The 21,721-nt window shown below is 41.9% G+C and overlaps 1 protein-coding gene across 7 annotated transcripts in view; it reads left to right on the top strand.

Moving 5' to 3' along the window:
- The window catches only part of EBF1 (EBF transcription factor 1), a 268,614-nt gene that overhangs the window by 74,383 nt on the left and 172,510 nt on the right, over positions 1-21,721 (top strand). The gene's annotated exons all lie outside the window — the stretch shown is intronic.

The raw sequence follows: 21,721 nt of genomic DNA, 5'->3' as shown, positions 1-21,721 counted from the left end.
AGTGACTAAAATGTTGGATAGTTTGTTTTCTGCCTTAGCATAAATACTTTTAAAATGACAAACATTTTAGGATGCTGCCAAGTACTGTCATCTCTTGGCAACCTTAACATTTTATGCTAGATGTATTTTTCTTGACAACAAAACAATTCTGTCTTTTTCTCCTCTTCCCCCTCTTGAAAGACAGCAGTGGCAAATACAGGGTGTTTTTAAAATGGATTATATCTGTTATGACTTCTATATATAAATACAGATTTTAAATCCGCTGAGTTAAGAAAAAAAACAACATTTGGGGTCACTGACTGTGCCCTTTTACAATTGTGTTAAATAATAACATTTCTTTCTTGACCCCTCCCAATATAAATTGAAAGAAAAATCTTAATTCTGTGACAAGAAACATTACTTTTATGGCTGGGTGACAGCACAGTGAATGTATCTGTCCTGCTGTGACTCTCTGCTCTGCCACAGGCTCCTGGCATGGACGTGGGCAAGTCATTTAAAGTGTTTTGTGCCTCCACCTCATTGTTGTGGGGTTAAAATCCACTAATCACTGTGAATTGCTTGCCTGGCTCAGCAGGGAGGGTCAGACAAGTACCTAGAAATATATACCAAATCTGGCAAAGGATTTGGATTGTGCAGTGTGGCTACAAAGTGGCTTAATACTTTTTAAACTCTAAAAAATATATTTTTAATGCATTTTAAACTCTTCTTGAAGTAGCAGCAAGTCTATTCTGTTGAGGTAAGACTAGACAATGGTAACAAGAAAAAAATGCTTTAGGTTGTTAAAATGGCACAGGAACAGGAGCTGAGCCATATGTACACACATTTCTTACATTATTGAAAAGATTGAGATCAAGCTTTAGAACATTAAGAAATTTCATGGGGCAAAATTACTTGTAGGAATCCAAGTGCAAATTTTTTTGGCTTGAGAAGGGGAGCACCCTGTCACTTCCAAACACTTTGGAGCTCAGTCAGCATGACCATGGGCTCCTTTAGCTTATTTCTTACTCCTTACAGATAATTTGGAAGTGTGGTTTAATAGATCATTCTCACCCCCAAAGCCCACAGAGTGGACAAAAAGGCTGCTCAGATGCCTTTTGACCAACTAGTCCATGCTATTAAATTTGCTCACAGCAGAGAACCCTCTCTTGCACAATTAGCTTTTTCTATGTATTATAAGGAACAACAGGAGCAACAATCTTAATTTTTAAGTAGGTCATCAGCAAAAAACTTCTCAGAAAAAGAAATTATAGGCTTTTCTCAAATTATCACGTCCCCTAAAAGTCTGTATTCACTTTTTGGCTGTCCCTTTTGTATGCATGTATCAATAACTGCTTCTGTAAATAAGCTTTTAGGTAGTGTGCTTGGGAAATAACAGTTTTCAGGGGATGTATGCAGATTTTGGAGATCCACAGTTGGATTTCTGGTAATGGTACTGAATTTTTAAATCATGGCAGTCTGCACAGAATGCCTGAATGCATCTGTATTGTATTACATCAACCTAAGAGGCATTGAAGGAGCATCTCCACTCACTTTATTCCTTGGAATAGGCACTGAGTGAAATGAAGTGTGTGGTCAACATGAAAGTAGCTTGGAAAAATCCCCATCCTCACGTTGCCAGCTGAGCTCTCTCAAAGGGGAAGAACAGCACAAGGGGGCCCAGAGGAGATGGGGAGGCTTTGAGCTCTCACCAATTGCTGCACCAGCTCTCTTCATCAGAATATGATGAGCAGTTTCTGGAGCCATTGCATGTTTTATTAAAAATGCCTTTTATAGGAAGAGTATCTTGCTCATGGTTTTGATTATGCTGTGCTTTCCTGCTCTCAGTGTAGGGCTGGTATTACTGATCAGCCCTATTAGCAAGGTTTCAAAAGAACAATTGTGTCTCTGTAGAGCCTTGGTACAGCAGTTAAAAATAAACCTCCCAGACTGATTACAAAATCAGCACCACGCTGATGGCAAGAGAAATGCTCCCTTTGCTGGAGTAGCTGCCTGTTTACATTTTGCTGTGGGTCTGGTGTCCTGGTTTTTGAGTCAGAAGGATGTCAGGACATCAGGCTCTGCTGAGGCAGCCTGCAATTGAGTTGGATAGTCCAGAAAGCCTAAATCTACTTATTTTTTCCTAAAAAATTCCCAGGTTAACATAACGATTCTGAGTGAAGGGGCTGGTTTAGTCATGCAATTTTCTAGGTTCACTGTGAACCCTTGGCAGTGAGATTTGGTGTTTGGGACTGATGACAAGCACAGATGAGCACTGTGTCCCAGCAAGCACCCAGCACACAAATTATTCCACTGAAGTCAAAGGAGGGTGAGAGAAACAGTGAGAGCTTTTGCTGAAGCTTCCATGCAGGTGACCTGCTTAGTGCTCTTGTCATTGATTGTTAGATGCTCAGGAGACTTTATGACTTGACTTTATTGTAAAATGGCAAGTGTTTGGTGTATATAAAGTTTGTGTTTTGGTTTGTGTTGTGGAGTGCCAGGAAAGACTGAGGTGGAATCTTTCATATACAAGTTCAAAGTCCCACCCATTAACCAAGGGGTCAATGGTGCTGTAGCACAATATGTAAGAATATTTGTGATTCTTCTATCTATAATCAAGCAGAGCTGTGGGTATGACTGTGGCTGGGAAAAATGTGTTTGATGGGATATCTGGCTGGGATATCTAGCTTTGAGCATTTGCTTTGTGTTCAGGAAATTTGTGACACGTTGGTGGCAATGGCAGGGCCAGAGCCCTTTCTTTCTTCCTGCCTTGTCTGTGACCAAAGCCACACCACATGGACAGAGGCAAAGGGGATTACCAGCATGAAATCTGTGCACAAAATGGGGGATAACTCATAATTACCAGCAAGAATCTGTCAATCCTTGTTCTTACTCAAAGTTTCACAGGGCTTTGGGGGGACTTGGCCACCTTGGAGGCACTGCTGGGAGAAGCAGTGCATCCCTTTGGAGTTCCTCCACATAAAAATGTGTGGAGCAGTGTTGAGTTGATCCAGGATTTCCACCCTGAGGAGCTGTGGGGGGTGGTTTTGATGCCAGACAGCTGTGTGGCTGCTGATCCAGCTGCACTGCATTTAGGGAGAGGAAATTCAGGAGTCACTACCACGGGAGCAGGCTTTTAGTAGCATCAGATGTTTGGGGCTGAGCTTCTCCCAGCCCTGCTTTACCAGGCAGCAGCAGCTCCCCTGTCCATCTGTTCCCAGCTCCAGAGATGATGGATAGATGCTGAACACCCTCTTTGTGAGTAACCTAATGCCAGAGTCACAAAAATCTTTCTGCTCTGTAGGAACCCGCTTTTCCATTGTTTTGAAAGGAAATTCAAGCATCCAAACTGAAGTTTAGGTATCTAAATGCTTTCATGGATCTTGGATTGAAGCGAGTCACTTAGGCAGGTTTGAATATGATATCTGTAATACATCACTTTGCTCCTTGTTTAAATATTTATGGGGAAGACTTGGGGCAAGGCAAGGGGGGTGATAAGGGTGGGTGTAAAGGGAGAGGGGACATCAGGCTCTCTCTGATGTCATTGGAGATGAGTCATTTCTCCACATTAAGGCTAATCTTACAGAGGCTCATGAGCCTTACCAGGTTAAAAAGAACCCTTTGGAAATATTTTTAAAGTCTTTAAAGTGCCTGGGCAAATTCAGGAGAAAGCTTTTTTTTTTTTTTTTTTTTTTTGTTACTATTTGGAAGAGAGCTGGACACTGGAGGTTTTAATTTGTTGCTTGTACCTCCAGAAATCAAAATTCACTCATGAAAATATTTGACATCTGGTCAAATGAGAAGGATTCAGGGAGTTTAAGCTGCAGGGAAACCCTCTTTGGGGGCAGATAAGAACCCCCTAAATCCTAATGGAGAAAAACTCCCTATTTGCATAATGTGAGGTTCTCTGTACACAATTCCTCTGGATCATCCCATGGGGTTCAGCTTGTGGGAGTCTCAGTCCTCCCAGCCAAGTGCTGTGATCCATTTCCCTGGGTGGCAGCTGCTGCTCCACATTGCACAAACTTGGTCATTGCCTTCAAAGGGATTGAAGATGGGTAATCTTCAAACTTGCTGCTTAATTACTTCAGCTTCCATGCAGTTGGAATCTCTCACTGATATTGGAATCAGATACCTGATGGGATGGCCTTGGAGCAGCTGAGGTTATAGTGCAAGACAGTCTTAATAGGAATATGCAGTCAATTACACTCTCAGGAAGGCCAATAAATGATTGTACCTTTTCAGAAAGTGCATTTATATACACAAAAACTCCTTGTGTTTCCTTTTCTTTTCACTTTTTTAAAAAAAACTTTCCATTTCCAGGAAACATAACCAAGTGGGAGACAAAGCTTTTTCAGTGAAAATGCCAAATAGAGTGCTTGTTTCATTTAAATTCCTGCCTTGAAAAGCAATAATCTCACATTTAGAAAAAATTACAGTGGAGGATGGAGAGTAATGAAAATGCAGAGCTGAGGTCTATTTGTCCCATCTGAGGTAAAGCAGGGTTATGGAAAATCTTCTAATGAGGTGAATATGTTCTAATGCACATTTGATTTTTTTTTTTTTTTAATACTCAAGCTATTTCTGCAGACTGCCTTAAAATATTGAATTAAGATGTGATTGTTTTCTGCCTGTTGGACTTTCCCTTCCTGCTCCAGAATGCCTTAACCTGCCCCTTTTATTGTACTCTGAACATTTTAAAGTGCCAGTGACACACCATAGACCATCCCAAAATACATACATATTTTTTATGTGCTCAGGTGGACTAAAAGCAAGGTAAAAAATGTGCTTGTGTAGGCTGTGTGCATCCTGTGAGGTTACAGAAGAGAAACACTGCAGTATTTAATGTGGAAATAGTGATACATTTGCAGGTAGTACTTGACTTTATTTTCTGAGGGGATCTGGGGGCATTGTGATGCCTCTAACACGTGTATTTTCTAAAGTAATGTGTGCTGCAGTGATAATCTCCTGTACCAAAACAAATAACACATACTGGAATATAGAATTCAAAATTTTTATGATTGTTAGGTAAAGTGATTTTCAAATTAGTTTTTAATGAGTTCTAATATTTTAATACAACACAAATTTTCAAGTTAGAGGTGCTTTATAGATTTTGTTTTTCTTTTTTTTTTTCTGTTTGTTTTAGACAATGGGATACAATATTACTTGGTGGGATAACATTTAATTAAAATATACTAATTTATGTATTTGTTTATTAGTCTTATCCCTAAAGCAGCAAAAAAATCTGCGTAATTTTTATGAAAAATGTAAATGAGGACTTTGGCATCACTAATAAAGTGGAATTAGCATACATTTAGAAAGTGGCTTGTTTCACTTTAATAACATTTATAGAAATCACTTTAAAAGTGCTGCTTTGACTGGGAGTGCAGTGAGTTTGCACTGAGGCAGTGGAAGGGGTTTCTCTTTCCCTGGGCCAGGGTTGAGGCTGTGTTTTCTCATCCTGCTCAGTCTGGTGGGGCACTCCTTGGTTTGTCCCACCCTTGTGCTGGGGTGTGCTGCTGGTTTGGGTGGGGGATCCTGGGGGGATGTGCCAGTGGGAATCTGGCTCCTTCAGGATGGAGGCATCTCCAACGTTGGCTTTGGCTGAGGCAGGATCAGACTGCTCTGGGAATAACCTTTCATTTTTCTAATTTCCTTTTTAGCTTTATTAGGTTTTACCTGATGAGGTCTTGTCAAAAGAGAAAAGTTTCCTCTTATTACTTTCAGTGTATGAAAAGTTGCAAGGAAAAAGCCCAGTCGGTCCCGAGACGGACAAAATTTCCATTGAAGTTTATAGGAATTTTGTCTGAGAAATGGCTGTTAAGATCAAGCCTCAGATTTTTGTCCTGTGATCTAATGCATCATTGCAAGACTAGTGGGGTTGCTGGCAATCTGCTAATGAGAGTGGTTGTGTTTGAGTTTCTTTGTTGTTTCAATCCCAAGTAAGGCTCCTGTAAATCCTGGAAGTTGCTGTGGGCTTGCTCCAGGGTGTTGAGGGCCTGTGGTCAGCTCTAGCAAGCCACAATGGTGGCCATCAGTATGGCTGGACACAGAGAGAGGGGCCAGCTGGGCTGGCAGTGAGCAAGTCTTGGTGTTTTGGGTTTGTTTGGGAGCTTATTTGTATGCATTTATTAAAAAGAAAAAAGCAGCATCCCCTCCCTCTCCTCTCCCAGTTTCTCATCTCTCTTAATTTGCTTGTAAGAATAATAAAACTGAATACAGGAAGGTAAATGGCTTCAGAAAGGTTTTGAGAGGGCAATGCCAAGTATTAATTTCTGTGGCTAAAATGCAAAAAGGCTCAAAGCTGGTTCTTAAAGCTGGGAAAGGGAAGCACCTTCCACCTCCCTGTGTCCCTAGCACCGAGACATCTCCTCAGTGCCCAGCGTGGTGGCTCCTTGGCCCCCTGCCCCTTTGTGTGAAACATAAAGAATTGTCTTCAGTGCTCCTTTGTTTAAATCTCCCAAGGGGTTCAGATGCCCTTGAGGATCCCCATCTCCCCAGTCCCACACCCTCTTCCCTCTGGAAAACACCCCTGAATTCAGCCCAGCCTTTTCCCCTCCATCTTCCCCTCCTCCTTCCCACTGTTACTTATTTGGGTTCACACTTCATTTCAGGTCCTTTGCAGGCAGCCTGTGTGGGGCTGTTTGTTAACAACCTGTCAAGGAACATACGGGTTTGGGGGAAAAATAGGGAGTTTTTCACACAGGCTGCTCGGGCCAGCGAGGCAGCAGGAGCTGGGGGCCAGCTCTGCCCTGGGAGGCTGGCAGGACCTTTGAGGCCAGAGGAGGAGGGCAGAGGGCATCAGGAGAGTCTGGAGCTGCCAGGAGGGGATGGCAGAGGGATGGCAGAATCCCTGAAACACACTTGGAAATGTGGGCAAGTGCCTTTGTGCAAAGTTTTCCCTTCTTGGGTGCAGAGAAAGGGATGCTGGTTTGCTGCCCATCCAGAGCAAATCTGCAGAAAACAATGGTGGTTTTTGTTGATGTTGTTGTTTTCTCTTTCTCCCTCTCAATTTTATTTTATTTTTTTTTTGGTCACTCATCCACGTCACTGAAATGTTTTAATGAGGAAATCCGGACTGCAGGAAGGTCAGGAGATGAAAAGCAGAGCTGATTTTAAAAATAACGCCCAGTTTTACTGCGCGGCCAACTCCCAACGCGTTTTTGAGATGAAAGGGAAAGAAAAGCTTCACAGTATTTAAGCAATAAAAGTGCTTCAAGGAAAAGCTCTTTCCTAGTCTTTGGCTGGCACGGAGGGCTGGTATGAGATATGGGAAGGAAAATTAACTTATTCAAAGCAGTGTAGGATGTAAAAAGTCCCTCACACAGGATCTATATTCACTGAATAGGTGTCTATATGTATGACTTGATATCACATATAGGTATGAGCAGATGGAGGGCCTGATTCTGCAGGCATTTTATGCAAATGAGAAACTTTTCTCATGAACAGTTGAGATGATCATAAATTGGACTGATTAGGCACATGGTTAAATCTGAGCAGGATTTAGTTCACGTACTTATTCCTATATTCCTATATTCCATCAGTGTAAAAACAAATTACCCTAATGTGACATTAATATCTATTTGCTACCATCTGGGATCTTTTAAAATGGTATTTAATTTCTTAATATTCTGAGACTTTTTCCTTAAAAATTTCATGTATCATTAAAAAAAAGTCTAGTCTAAGTCACAAATGCATCCTTTTTCTCATGTATATTTGATACCAGGCTCCAGTCTAATCTGATAAAGTGCACTTTGCCTGTGGTGTCTTACAATAAGCTGGCTGCATTAGTGCCGGGAAAAATCAATACCGATTTATAATTTACCATCGCAAAAACCTATCACTTTTTATGACCCTCCATCCTGGCTCATTAATATTACATTAAAACACACACACACCCTACTGCAACAGGGTGAAATTGTAAGCTTGTCAGGTTTGTAGTCATAAAGAAAGCTTTAATTGGTCTTAATTTGGGAATTCAGCATTAGGTTTTGTTTATTTGTGCGATGAATATTTTTTAAAAATCTTCCTTACTCTTGGTGGATTTCTAAAATGCGTCCTGGTAATGCATCAGTTTCTCAGCCAACATCTCCTTACAGTTTTCTTTTATTTTTTTTTTTTTCCCTGCACAAAGATATGGTTTTCAAATAAAGCCTCTCTCTCTAAAATTTCAGCCAGGTTAGGTAAATCACTCGGAGGCATTCCTTGTTTGGGATTTGCAGTCTTGATGAAGGTAATAAAGTATAATGGGGCCTATCCCTGGTTAACAGTTATGGTTCTAATTGTGGTTTGATTTTTGTTTGTTTGCTTTTCATCAGGGTTCTGGAAGACTGTTTTGGGGCAGAATATGTAAATGGAGTCACTGTATGGTACATTGCTTATCTCTCTCTTGTCAAATGCCTTTGTTTCCTGAGCTGGCAAGAGCAGAGGATCAGTTGGATGTTGTTGGCCCAATCCTGCAGGATGCAAACGGCTCTGTGCAGTTTACAGAGCACCAACATCTCCAGCTGATTTCAGTGGGCCAATAATTTCCTTTCTTCACTGAGCACAGAAGATGACAAGAACTATGAAGTGTAGAACCAATTGTGAATTCAGTTTCTTTCTTACATATTTTAAAAACTAAGTTAAAAAACCAAAACAAGCCAAAACAATACTTCACCCCCTGCAACGAAAATTAAAACAGTTTCATACTCACATGTTTTTAGACTCTAGAAGTCCTTATATCTAAATTCTTTCCAGATAATGTCAAAAATAATGATGTCAGTGTTTATATTGGCAACGGAAAGGTGCTCTTTATTTATTTCATACTATTCCCAAAGAGTTTCCAGGGATTTTATTTTCTTTTTCCTTCTAGTTAATACTGAGGAGATTCTACCCTAACAAGACTCATGCGCTTTCCTGCCGCAAAAAAGCCTAAGAAATAAATAGGTAAATGGTGTGTTAACACAGAATTTAAAAAAAAATAAATAAAATAAATAAAAACCCCGGGAAATTCAGTGTGTTCTCAAGTGTGCAGCGGATCCGCACCGTGCAGCAAGTACATGTCGTGATTGGGTTTTTAAGAGACGTTCGCCTCCCCCCTGACTGACAGGGCCTATTGATTTTTTAGGTTTCTGCCGTCATCAGTTTTCAGCCTCACAGCGGCCATATGTCGAGGTCAGGGCGCGCGGGGGCTCGGGCAGGCAGCCCTCGCCACAGCCAAAAGTGAAGGGCCGCTGAAAGAAAATCAATCATGTCATAAGTGGGAAGCATCAAAAATTTTCCCCCTGTATGGCCAGGGCCCATCAGGCTGTCTCCACTCCCGGCGAAGGTTAGGCATCTGTCAAGCTGGGCTAGGTGAAAAGTATTAGAAATGCCAGTTAACCCGTGGTACGGCTGAGCGGAGCCGCGCCGCCTTTGTCTGCCCCGGGAATATGACAAGGTTAGCGCTGGAGCTTAATTTTTGAGACAGGGGAGCTCCTTCCACTCCCCTGGTTGATCTGCAGGATGGGCTGGTGTGGTCCAGGTTTGGGTGAAAGGTCTAAAACTAACCCTCTCACATGGATGTGGTGCTTCCTTTGGGATGTCAGCACAGACCGTTCATGAGGTCCCCAAATCTGCTTCTGGAATGAAGCAGTACCACAGGAATGTGGCTTTTTGAGTGGAATGTGTGAGGTTTCAGTGCTTTGGGTTGTTTGGGTTTTTTTCCCCATCAACGATGAAATTATTTGCTCCTGCCCTGTGCAGCTCTGGATGTTGTTTGACTCTTGTTTCAGAATATCTTCACTGGATAGACAGTAAATATTTCCATTGTTCCGCTAATTGGGGAAAATCTATTTCATGCAGTCTGTGAAAGTATACTGCTGTGCTGTATGATTTTAATCTTTCTCCTCCTGTTCCATTTAAAATCCATACAATTAGATTGTGCAATTATGCTAAATAATCGATCTTCTGTATCTTGTTTGCCACTTACATGATGCCTCTTACAGAGAGGAAAACATATCTGAGTATGTCCACTAAATTTGAAATACTGATTTGGTAATACACTGGGATATTTAAGATTATGTTGGCCATTTTTCAAGCTTTCTGATTGCTGATCATGTGCCCTGAGGAGTATTGCAGTAGGCTATGGATAACAGAACATGTGTGGATTTATTGTTAAGCAATTAGGCAAAAAGAGAAAACAAATTTATCAGGACAAGAATGGGGGCATAGCCTCTTTTATTTATTTTTTTACCCTTAATTCTAGATGAAGAACAGTGAGGGCAAATTTGCTTATTTGAAAAAGCCTCCAAACATGTATTTTCTATACTTGAGGCTGATTTGTATCCCATTTGTGTAGGTCTTGTTGGCCTACCCAGATACAAATACCTGTTCCTTGAGTGATGCTGCCCATTCAAGCTCCTGAGGGGGGTTTTCCTGTGGTTTTCAGAGGGGCAGAGCAGGAGCAGAACTCACTCCAAAGCTTGTCCTGTGTGCAGCAGATGACCCCAAGGAGATGATGGGATGGGATCTGTGATTTAGAATCCAGGCTGGGCTGCATCTCACTGCTTGAACATTGCCTGTCACCACCTGACCTGAGCTGTGTACTTCCTAATAAATATTTTAGCTTTCTACACTCCAGTGATTATGCTCTCCATTGAATACAGATAAAAAGACAAAATGTTTCTTTAATCAGTACTGTGATGTGAGACCGTTAAGGTAATAGTGCTTGAAACTATTAGAATCTTGAAGATATTGACTGACTTGCTTTTGGCATTACAATTATAATTGTATTTTTAGGCCGTGTTATATGGTTTTATAGCAGCTTTTCTAACAGAGAAGGATTCCCTGCCCTGTCTGAGCTGTAGGAAGATACAGAGGGGGAGGAATTTTGCAGTGCTGAGCTGCAGGTGCAGCTAGCAGATGACCTAATTGGGACTGATATAATTTGGTTTTAGAATCTGCAAGGAAATCCAGGTCATCCCTCTAGAATCCACAGTGAATAAACGTAGACAGATTTGAGGGGAAAAATCTGTTTGAAACCTTCCTCAAAGTGTATTTTAAGCTCTTGAAGTGTTATGGGGAAGAGTGGTGACAAAAGTTATCCTCTGTGAGTTTAGAGCAGATTGATGCAAGTGGCCAAAGAAGTCTTCTCTCCAAAGACTTGTATTCCCCATTCCCTGAGGAGTGAGAGCCTCCAGGTGCAGAGCTCTCCCAAATTCACCACTGACCCCAGTTACCCTGGCCTGTAGATGCAGGGAAACTCGGTCCAGAGAGAGCAGAGGGGATGCAGTCTGAGCTGATGCTTGGCACCCACCAGGGAAGATCATCCCTTCTTTGCTGCATCCAGCCTGTAAGTGGGAGGCTCTCCTGGGAGGGCAAGCTGGACCCCTCATGTGAACACACATTTTCACTGACTCCAGCAGGGTCATTTTACTAGTGCAGACTTCCTTCTCACCTGTGGCAATGCACAAACATCAAAAGAGGATCGGACACAGAAATTCTTGATAGAGTGAGTTATGGATATCTAACTCAGTAGGTATCATATATTGCATTCAAAAGTTCAAGAACTGTCCTGTCTTTCTCTCTAAATCTCTTTCAGACATAGATTAAAGGGATTTAAATGTGTTGTGTCCTGCATTAGTTTATTAAATTAATGCCCTCTGCAGTATCAGCAGACATTGTGATTTGATGATGTGTTTATATGACTTGGGACAAACCCTCTTTGCTGGCTTTTAGTTGGTACTTATTTCCAATTATTAAGGAAAAATAAGCAAGGATGGCTGCTAACGTTTTAGAATTACCCTAGAGGTGGTTCAAAAGCTGAGCCTCTGCTCTAGTCACAGACAATTGTGGGCATTTGCCATCTGCTGCTCAAGGATTACCTCGGTGTGGCTGAGCAGTGGAGTTTTGAGTGGTGCAAGCCAGCAGCTCCTGGGAGTTTTGATTTCTGACTTTTCTAAAGGGGAAAGCTGGATTTTCCACTGAAAAGCTGCGTTGAATGAGGACTATTTCAAGTAGTTTGATTTATCTCCACCAAAATAGTTGGCTCCTGGTGTCATTTCAAGTAGAGTACTCTCTTCTCAAGTAAGAATTAGTGCTGGGAAAACAGAAATCAGCAGTAATGCCTGAGAGTAGAACTGACTGGCTCCTGGAAATGGAGAGGTGTGTGTATGTGCTGGTGTTTGTCCACATGTGTAGAACTTGCTGTCTGCTGCAGGCTGTTTTGTGCAGCCACAGCTGGTTGTTCATGGAGGGTCTTTATCCCCTTCCTAATTTCTTCCTGGGGGATTGCCTTGGTAGATGGACTGGTTCATGTCTCTGGCACTGCACTCTGAGGCACCATGGAAGTGGTGTTGTTAAAATTGTTCTTGATCAGCTGGAGGATGTTTCTGGAGAGTGGGAACCAGACCCTTCCTGCTGACATGGACGGGCTGCCTTGGCTGCCTGGTGTGGCTCTGAGGTGGCTTCTGATGGTTTTGCTCAGGCACAGGTGGGATGTTGGCCATGTTGCTTCACTCTGGCTGCTCCCAGGTCTCCTCTCACATCATTTCTCTGCAGTCAGGACCAGTGTGTGGGCTGGCTTCGCTTGATGGGCACTCAGGAGCAGACTGTAAACAGCCCGTGCTGTTGAACCCAGGGGTGCTGCTGTAGAAGCATTTACAGTATTTATCTGGAGTTGCTGTCAGCTCTGCAGCTCCAGGTAAATACTCTAAATTTTGCTCACCCAAATCAATGTTTCCTCTCTTTCACTTTATTTCCTCCAGTGCTGGCAAGTTGCAGTGCTGCTGTCTGTGGGAGCAGTGCTTTCCGTTGAGCTGAGAAATAATTCCCCCCCCCGATTTCCTGGAAGTTCTAGACCTCCCCCTCACTGCATCTGCTACAACGAGTGTGGCTCTTCTGTGCCTCAGCATCTTAGTTGTGTGGGCAGTCTTCCTTCCCCTGTCTCCCTCTTCCATTTCTTTTCCTCCTTCTACTTCTACTGCTTTTTTTTCCTTTTTCCTCTTTCTCATTTTTGTCTGAAAAACATTGCTGCTGTATGTGCACATTCCAAACTTCATTTCAGCCCTATTAAAACAATAAATCCTGATAGTTCCATAGAAGCTGTTCAAGATCTCTTGGGCCAAAAAAAAAAAAAAATTAAAAAAAAAATCCTTTTAAACAAAAAAAGTCCCTAAATACAGATTTACAAAGTACATTTCAGAACCATTATGGTCTTCTGGGTAAATAATTTTCATTAAAAAAAATCTTTATAACACATATTTTAGAATTGTTTTAAATATGATTTTTTATAGTAGACCATGATGGATTCTAAAGAGCCATTATGGTTTATCAGGGAAATCATGTACTTCTTAAAAGAATTGTCTTTTAAATACTCATTCTTGAATTGTTGCAACTGTGATGCATTTCTAGCATAGGGAATTTTTTTTTTTCTGGGCTATTTTCCCCTCTTATTATATTAAAAAAAGGACATTTTCACGTGCCTGTCTCTTTTTAAAAGAGAATATGATAGTCTGGCCTAAATGATACACAGCTTGGAAGCTCCACCTTTAGTGTGCAATATGCTTTTCTAAAACCATCTTTTTTTGAGGCAGCCCTGTCACATCCCATGACATTACCCACCTTGCAAGGGCTTGGTGCAGCCTCGTAGGCAACATCTCCAGATTATTTTTGGGCATTCATTGAGTGGAAGAGGCTGAGTGGTGACTTTGCTGCATTGACAAATTATTCCTCGTAGGACAGAGTGTGTCGAGAGCCCCCATAACTTTTTCCAGAGTTTGGATGTTCACCTGGGGGGATCTCCCAGCAGTTCCTTGGTGTATGCAGACCATGTTCTTCTCGTACTCTGAAATCCAGGAAGATTCAGGGAATGACTGGAGGGTGCCTCTTCTCCAGCAGCCCGTTGTGAAGATCAAAGCAGGGATGGATATATCTTCTGACTGAACCAGAAAATGTGATTTGAATGCAGATTCTAGGTGTTGCTTTCATTAGAGTCAGTGTGTCAGGGAAGGGACTGGGATGAGCTGAGGGGAAATGCTCCCAGGCAATGGGGAGAGGAGGAAACTCCTGCCAAGATCAGTGTGAGATGTCCTCAATTATACAGACACCTTCAGGGCAGCCACTTCCCTCCCAGTCCTTCCATTCCCCTGTGTGAGCACCCTGGTTTTCTGAAGAGTCAGACCTGGACCTTTGTATACCCATTTTCTTTCCTCCGTCAGCTGCTTGAGGTTAGGGGGCAGCCCAGTCCTCTAGAATCTGTGTCACATCTTCATTATCTATTTCAGTGAGGAAATGAAGGGAAAGGATCAAAGGAACTGTCAGTTTGGAACAAGTCCTTGCAGAGCTGGAGGGAAGGGGTGGTAAGGCTTCCAAGTTTTGCTGGAATGAAGTGGAATTTGCAAAGAAGTTGGAGAAAGTGAAATATTGGTATTATAGTCACATCTGGGAGATGAGGCCCCAGTGTGGCAGATGCTTTCCATGCAGAGAGCAGATGCTGCAGGTGTCCTGGCACTGGTGACTGCTGCCTCTCCCCTGGTGCCTTAATGAGGACTGCAAAGTGTAAGATCAACACACACACAAAAAAATCCCAGAGAAAAATCCATAATCTGTACAAGAATAACTCATGGGAAAACCACATTACCTTAGTTTACAAGCAACTGTCTGTGAAACGAGATGATTGCCCATTATGAAATAGATCTGTGCAATAAAGCTAAGGTATCTGCATTTGAAAGTTAATAAATGGGCTTATTGCAGACTGAGATGTTGATGGTATAACAGATAACTGGATTAAGAGAGGGTTATTCTGGTAAAACAACTAGGTTTTTTTACTAGGCTTTTTTCAAGGATGTTGCATATTTGTAAAACTACAGAATATTATTCTTTCCAAATGCAAGTATTAGCAGGACTGAAAAGAGGTGGTGAGTGGATAACTAAGGATGCAGGCAGCAAAATATTTAGAAGAGAATAGAAAGAATTAATTCAAAATTAGGTATAGTTTTTCAATCAGTGTAAACATAATCTCAAAACTGCAGAAAAAAACACCTGGCGTAATGTAAGAGCCACATTTCTGCAAGTTACTTAAACTAACTGCTGTCAGCTTTAAAAGGACCTGTTCACAGCCATTTAGGAAACAGAGAGGAGGAGGAGGATGCAGGCTCTGAGTTTTTATGGAATTAGAAGGGAATTTCTGAAAAGAAACTCTGTAAAGCTGTAGATACATCAACTGGTGCAAGGCTGGAACAGTCAGTTCATTTCTGGAAAAATAAACTGAGTTGTTGTGCAGCACAGTGGGTTAATTTTGAAATAATCAATTGTTGAGGTGGATTTTCAGGTAAATTGACAGCAGATAATGTACAGTTCCTGAATGCCTTATTTATTTCAGTAGGCTCCTTTGACAGATTTGGTCAGGGTCAAGAATGGAGTCAGGAAAATCCCTGATTTTTAATATACCCAACTGAAAGTCCAGTCTGTGTTGCCAGGTGGTGAATCTGGAGACAACAGCTTTGGTGGTGCTATCTAAGGATTCTTTGGGACTCCTGGTAGAGCTGTGGAGCTGCAGAGAAGCTGCAGGAATGTGTGAGCCTGTGTTTCTGTGGGCACACAGGAAATTGAAAAGGAGGCACAGTGTGGTAAAGAACACTCAAAGGGGACTCTCGTGGTAGGTGGGCATGGGCAGAGAAAGCATCTGGCAAACTTCCTACAGAAACAGCCACAGCATTTGCTCTGTGGCCCAGCACCCTGACCTCATCTTGGCATCAACCCAATGCCAACCAGACTGAGCAGGAGGCTGTTGAGCCTGGCTTGGGACCCACAAACAAAGCCTGGTAGCGTTTTTCAGGCAATGGAGGGGAAGAAGCTGGGTATGCCAGCAGATTTCCTCTGCAGAAGGGTCACTTTGACTGTGTTCCCCACAAAACATCATAAAACTAGTTATGCTGAGTGGGATTTGTTTCAGCCCCTGCCAGCTCTGCTCCCTGGAGCTGCAGGAGTCATTTTAACTGGTATCAGGGGGTGTAAAGGGTGGGGAATGGCATCTCTGTGAGGTCCAAGATTGGTAGCAGCGGCAGCACTTCTCATGGTGTGTTCTTGGACCCCAAATCTCCTTCCACCAGGAATGGGCAACCTGGATTTCACTGGCTGCATTCTCCCTTCCCACGGGACCTCTCTGAGGGAGGCAGCAGTCAAACCACAGAGCTTTTTATGTACCTGACAGAGTTTCCATCTGGGAAATGCTCATGAAAGTAACTTCCTAAAACACCGCCCGCGTCATCGGCAGCGACTGCGGCGGCTGAAACGCAGAGCAGCCACACTCCAAAGGGCTTTTATGAGCTACTCCTGTCTCAGCAGACTAAACTATCACAATAAAATGTAAGGCAGGTAATTAATAATTGTGCCAGTGACCTTGAAAATTAATATTGTTTGTTATTCCTGTAAACAAACTGAGTTTCCTTTCCTTATTATATTTTGTATGGTAATTTGGCACAAACACTCCTTTTCACATAATTTCCCCAGTTGACTTTTGTCTCCTTGGTAATTTCCGGCTTTAATAAAGAAAACCTAATTAAGAAGGAGCTGTTGATTGGTTTGCTAGTGTAATTAACACAGGTGATGCTAATGAGTTTCAATGAAACCAATAGTTTATAGGGAAAAATAAAGAGTTGTGCTGCATATGGTGTGAGTGATATCTGCACTTTGGGAAGATATTATTGTGATTTCAAGCCTCATGTGAGTGGTTTGTGAACATGGGCGGGGGAGATAAAATGTTTTATAAGATTCATTAGTGGTGTTAGACCAAGTTGAATAAGCTTCATGGCTTGGGTATATTAAAAATCAGTTTTTTTTCTGACCCCATTAATATCATGGAAAATTTTATCTTCCCGTGGGAAGGAAGAAATGTTAACTTTCTGTGTTTTGTCTGTGGTAAATCTGCAGTACAACTGATGCAGTTTGTGTTGGGCCCTGGCTTGGAGGGGCTGAGCAGGTCACCAGCCCCCTGAGAGTTGGGGTGTCTGGGGGGAGCCCCACTGCCCCTCTTATCTCCCTACACAAAATAGAAAAGGCTGGGTATAAGGCTGTGCTGGGAGCCCTCTTCTGATTTCCTTGTTTTCACCTCAGCCAGTTTCTCTCAATTTTATTTTTTTCTTCCTGACAATGAGAGCAGGATTTTGCCCCACGTATTTAAGTCAATGCAAAATGTGAAATCTTTGTTAGTATGGCTAAGTGAGATATTCTGAATTTCTGCTAAAGATATCAATGCTGCAACATCATGCTGCTGGTGGTTTTGTGTGGTAGTTTCTTCAGGAGGAGACGTTTACTTTTGTAATAACATTGACATTTTGTAAAACATTGATAACATTTTATAGTTGGTCGATGTTTAGAAGGGGCATTTGTTGATCCCTAATTTACATAGCTTTTTGTTCTGCAAAGTGAAATTCAGTTTTATTTTATATTCCAAAGGTATGCTCTTTTGTTCATTCCAGCCCTGCCTTTACATCTCCCTTTTATTTGGCTTTCCTTTTTTTCTCCCCTCTTTTTCTTTTCATTTTCCTCTCATTTTTCACCATGATGTAGTTAATTCTTTTTTTCAGCTCATGCTACACTTTGTCTTGTCTATTGCTATGTGACAGAAAAGCCAGAGACATTCCATGTCTGGCAGTACACCTCCAGGGACATCTTTTGAACTCTCATAATTTGTATTTATTGCCACCCACTTTGTAAGTTCACAGTTTAATTTGCCAGCAGTGGCAGTGTTAGGCCGACACAGTAAAACAAGATAACGTTAAAATGTCAGAACGAGAGGGGGCATGAATGATGCATTACTCACTGCTAGAACTTGCACTTGTCATGCCTTTCCACCAAAGTGATGTTAACTACCTTTTGAGAGCCTTATCTGGCTGGTATTACTCAGAAATAGGATCATTAGTTCACTGCTCTGATTAGAAGGTTGCTATGGTTGATTAACTCTTCTGGAACTGGGATCACGGTGGGAACATAACATGAATCACACTGGATTATGCATCTAGAACTAATTTTATAATTATTTTTTGCATTTTTATAGTTGTTTACATATGTATTTCCTTAATTCACTAGTGGGCTGACAGGAATGAGAGCAGAGGGGAAAAATGGAGCACATTTTAATGGAAACATTCGAGGCGGATTTCGGTTGAGCTGTTTCTCCTTCAGTACAGTGTGCTAACAGTGACCTATTATGCAAATTGGAATAAAATCAGGAAAAACTGCAATTTGATGTGGTTTCTAGAGTTGCACAGTTAAAGCCTCAGCAGAGAGTGACAGCCACAATCAGATCCTCGTGTCAGATGCAGAGAATGCATTTGCTGCAGAAGAGCCAGCCAGGGTGAGCATAGGGGAATATCTATAAGAGGAATATATGTAAGAGGAATGTCACAGGGACCATCTGAGGGTTGAGGCTGCTCTTCCTAAGTGCTTCTGAAGTGCTGCCTTGTGAATGAGTTCCCAAATTTGCACAATGAGCAGAAATTAATGCACTTAAAAAATAAATTAAATAATAAGAAAAGCATTTTGCCACAGCAATATTCTCATACCAGTGTAGGAGTTTATTTCTGAATGTTCTTTTTGCTCCTTCACTGTAGGGATTCCTTGGCCATTATGACTCCTCATACCATAATGGACAACTAACATTAGTGTTATGGTAAAAAAAAAAAATATCCTTGTGATGTGGACATTAGCAAAGGTGCATTAGGAAGAATAATGTCTCCTAGCCCAGCAAGTACCTGGTCACAAGACAGCTTTTTATAATTTCAGTGCTTCCTTCTGTATGCAAAGAGTTCTCTGCATCAGCCTATCTCAAGCAGGCAATTTCAGACTGAGTTCAGGCAGTACACCTGAGCACCTGACTGAAATACCAAATCCTCTGCTGGCTTTATGCAAAATGGCTCTGATCCAGTCGTCTCTGTAGTCAAGGAGAGCTGGATCAGCTCCTAAAGGATGAGGGGCCAAGAAGGATACAATTTAATTGAGTGAGTAGCATGACTGATTCCTACAGTTACATATCTGAGTAAAACAAGGAGGCTTTGGACAGCAATTAGCTGGAAAATGTGGTCTGAAAAATACAATCACACTGTTGACAGTGACTTTGGAGGGTAGATTTTGGTTCCTGAGGAAGAGATTTTGCTTTAATGATAAGAAATAAAGATTCCTTTGTAACAGAAACATGTTTTAATGAAGTTCAGACATCTCGAGGTAGAATTTAGTTGCTTTCTGCCACAGACTGTGTGTGGGCACATTAGGGGTAAGTCCAAATTTTATATCCCTTACTCAGTTCATCCTCAGACAGTGATGAAAGAATTACTCAGACTTTGGTCGTGACTTCACGGGGACTGTTTACCAGAGCACAGGGCTCAGAAATGGATCATAGTTGCCAGTTAACTTTTTCACAGATAAGTAGCCACCACTATCCTTTTCTTGCTGAGTTTAAAATACAGCCTTGGCCTGGATTGTGAGTTGCTGGTTCTTTTTTGGCTGCATCAAAATCAATCACAGTGTAAATCAATGTTGTATTTCTGCAAAGGAGCTGCTGTTCTGCAGGGTTTGTCTCACCAACACAAGCTCGAGAGATGGAAAAGCAGATGAAACTTCTACCTGTTGCTAAGTAGAAAGCCACAATTAAGGGGTGGTGCAGCTCATATTTTTAAGTGTTGCACTGAGAGTGGAGATGGAGGATGGTCCTGGCACTTCTAGTTTGAAGATAGTATTAGGAGCTTTTTCACTCCATTTGAGTTGGAGTATCTACACCAGCTTGCATGGAACTGAGCCAGAATAATGCAGTTTGAAAGTCATTTTTGTCTTTATTTTTTTTCCCCTATAAATACAATAGGTTCTATTTGGCTTTAAAAATATCCAGTCTGCCTTTTGGAACTGGTGAAGCTGGCATGATCTGAAAAGACCTCTATTATTATTAAAATTAAATGAACTTCTGAATGACAGTCTCACATTTTATATGTGCTTTAAATAAGTGTTGAGAAAAGGCTCTAAGGGCAGAGCTGATCTGTTAGGCTGACAAGGCAGACCTGAAACTTTTTCTCATCATGACAGGAGGTTTTTCAGGGACCAGAAGACCTCTCCACCCTTGCAAAACAATTATTGCACCTGAATTGCCACACTTGTCTGCAGCTCCTCTCTCCCAGCTGCCTCTTGCTGCACTTTCTGCATTGCCAAAGAATTCTCATGTCTCTAGTCATATGGAAAATGAAAGAGAACAAAAAAGAAAGTAGCACCAGTTTTTGCCTACCTTTTTTTGCTGTGAGCCAAGGCTTTTGCAGCACCATTAGGATGTAGATTATCATATTTAAAACCTGTGATGACACCATTGTACCCATCTGAATGATTAATCTGCTCATTAAAAGAGTGCCGATGGGCTAGTCTAATTGGAACATGGATCTTCTTAAAGGACGTTGCAGGGTCGGGAATAGGAAATATTACTCATAACATAAAGTAGGGATTAATTATGCTACTAAATACTACTGTGTGAAATTTACATATGGGTCTGGTCATTGGTGAGGGGTTAGGAAAAGTGTAAGCATCCCATTTTTATAGCCTTAAAAATGTAGGTGGTGCGTTCGTGGCAAATCTTAACCCCTTGTTGTTTCAGAGGCAGGATGTGCTGGGATGCCATGGGAGGGGCAGGAACACAGCTTCAGGTTAATTCATCACCACTGCTTGAACTGAAACCCTGTCCACGTGCAGGTTGCAGCAGCACCTATGCAGCTGCAGTTAGATGGTTTCTAACTGTGGCTTCCAGTGAAATGCAGCCCTTCCCCTGCTCTCTCCAAGGGCAATGAGCACAGTGGTCTCCACATGGAGCCCCTCTGGAATTCCATGGTCCATGAGAGTGCTCTGGCTCCAGTCTCAGCTTGGAAGTGGCACAAATCATTTAATTACAGGAAACAGGCATTGTTGCTCTGGTCTGTGATGGTAAATTTTGCCTCATTTTGAGTAGTACAGGCAACAGGCAGAACTTCTCAGTTGTGTGATGGCTTTTCCTGAGTGTTTCTCTCTATACATGGTTGCTGGGACGCTGCTTAGCTGGACTGGAAAAAAGCCAGCTGGGGAGCTCTGCTATTCCTGACCTATCCTAGGCCAATGTATCACTCTGTTCAGGGTCAGCAATCTCTCACAGCTGTGGCAGCCTTCATGCTCTTTCTGAATAAGCAGATGTCTTTATCCTAGAGTTGCCCTGCCAAGGTGATTTTAATACCAGTCTGGGCAGAGAATTAGGAATCAAAGGAGTTTGGATGGGCTGCAAATCAGGAAAAGAAAAAGATATCATGGATGAACCCCCTGCTATTTCAAGCCTACCTGAGATATTTTAATGGATTATATCCCCTCTGAAGTAATGATGTGCTGTTTTATGGAGATTTTACAGGGGAGATGAAAACAAATCTCCAAATAAATCTGGGAGAATTTAAGCAGGGGGATCTTTTCTACATCCCATATCTCCTAAATCACTGTGCAGCTCCCTCCCCATTAGATTTTCCTCTCTGGATATTAATCAACACTGCAGCCAGTCCTTTGGAAATTTTTTCCAAGTTGTTATTTCTTAAATCTCACAGGATCATTCTGTGAGAATGGTCATGAATATCTAATAAAGACTTCATATGCATCTGAAAAAAGGGAGGCAAACCAATATGGTTTGTTTCCTTAGTGAAAAGGCCCTTGAGTTGAAGTAAAGGAACTAATTCCTCTGAACTTAGATCTGAGCCTCATCGTAACGTCTAAAACAGTGACGGAATTTTTGTATTTCCCA

The sequence above is a fragment of the Serinus canaria genome, chromosome 13 (genome assembly GCF_022539315.1).
Source record: "Serinus canaria isolate serCan28SL12 chromosome 13, serCan2020, whole genome shotgun sequence".
Taxonomy (NCBI): Eukaryota; Metazoa; Chordata; class Aves; order Passeriformes; family Fringillidae; genus Serinus; species Serinus canaria.
This window is presented reverse-complemented; position numbering and strand designations above follow the sequence as displayed.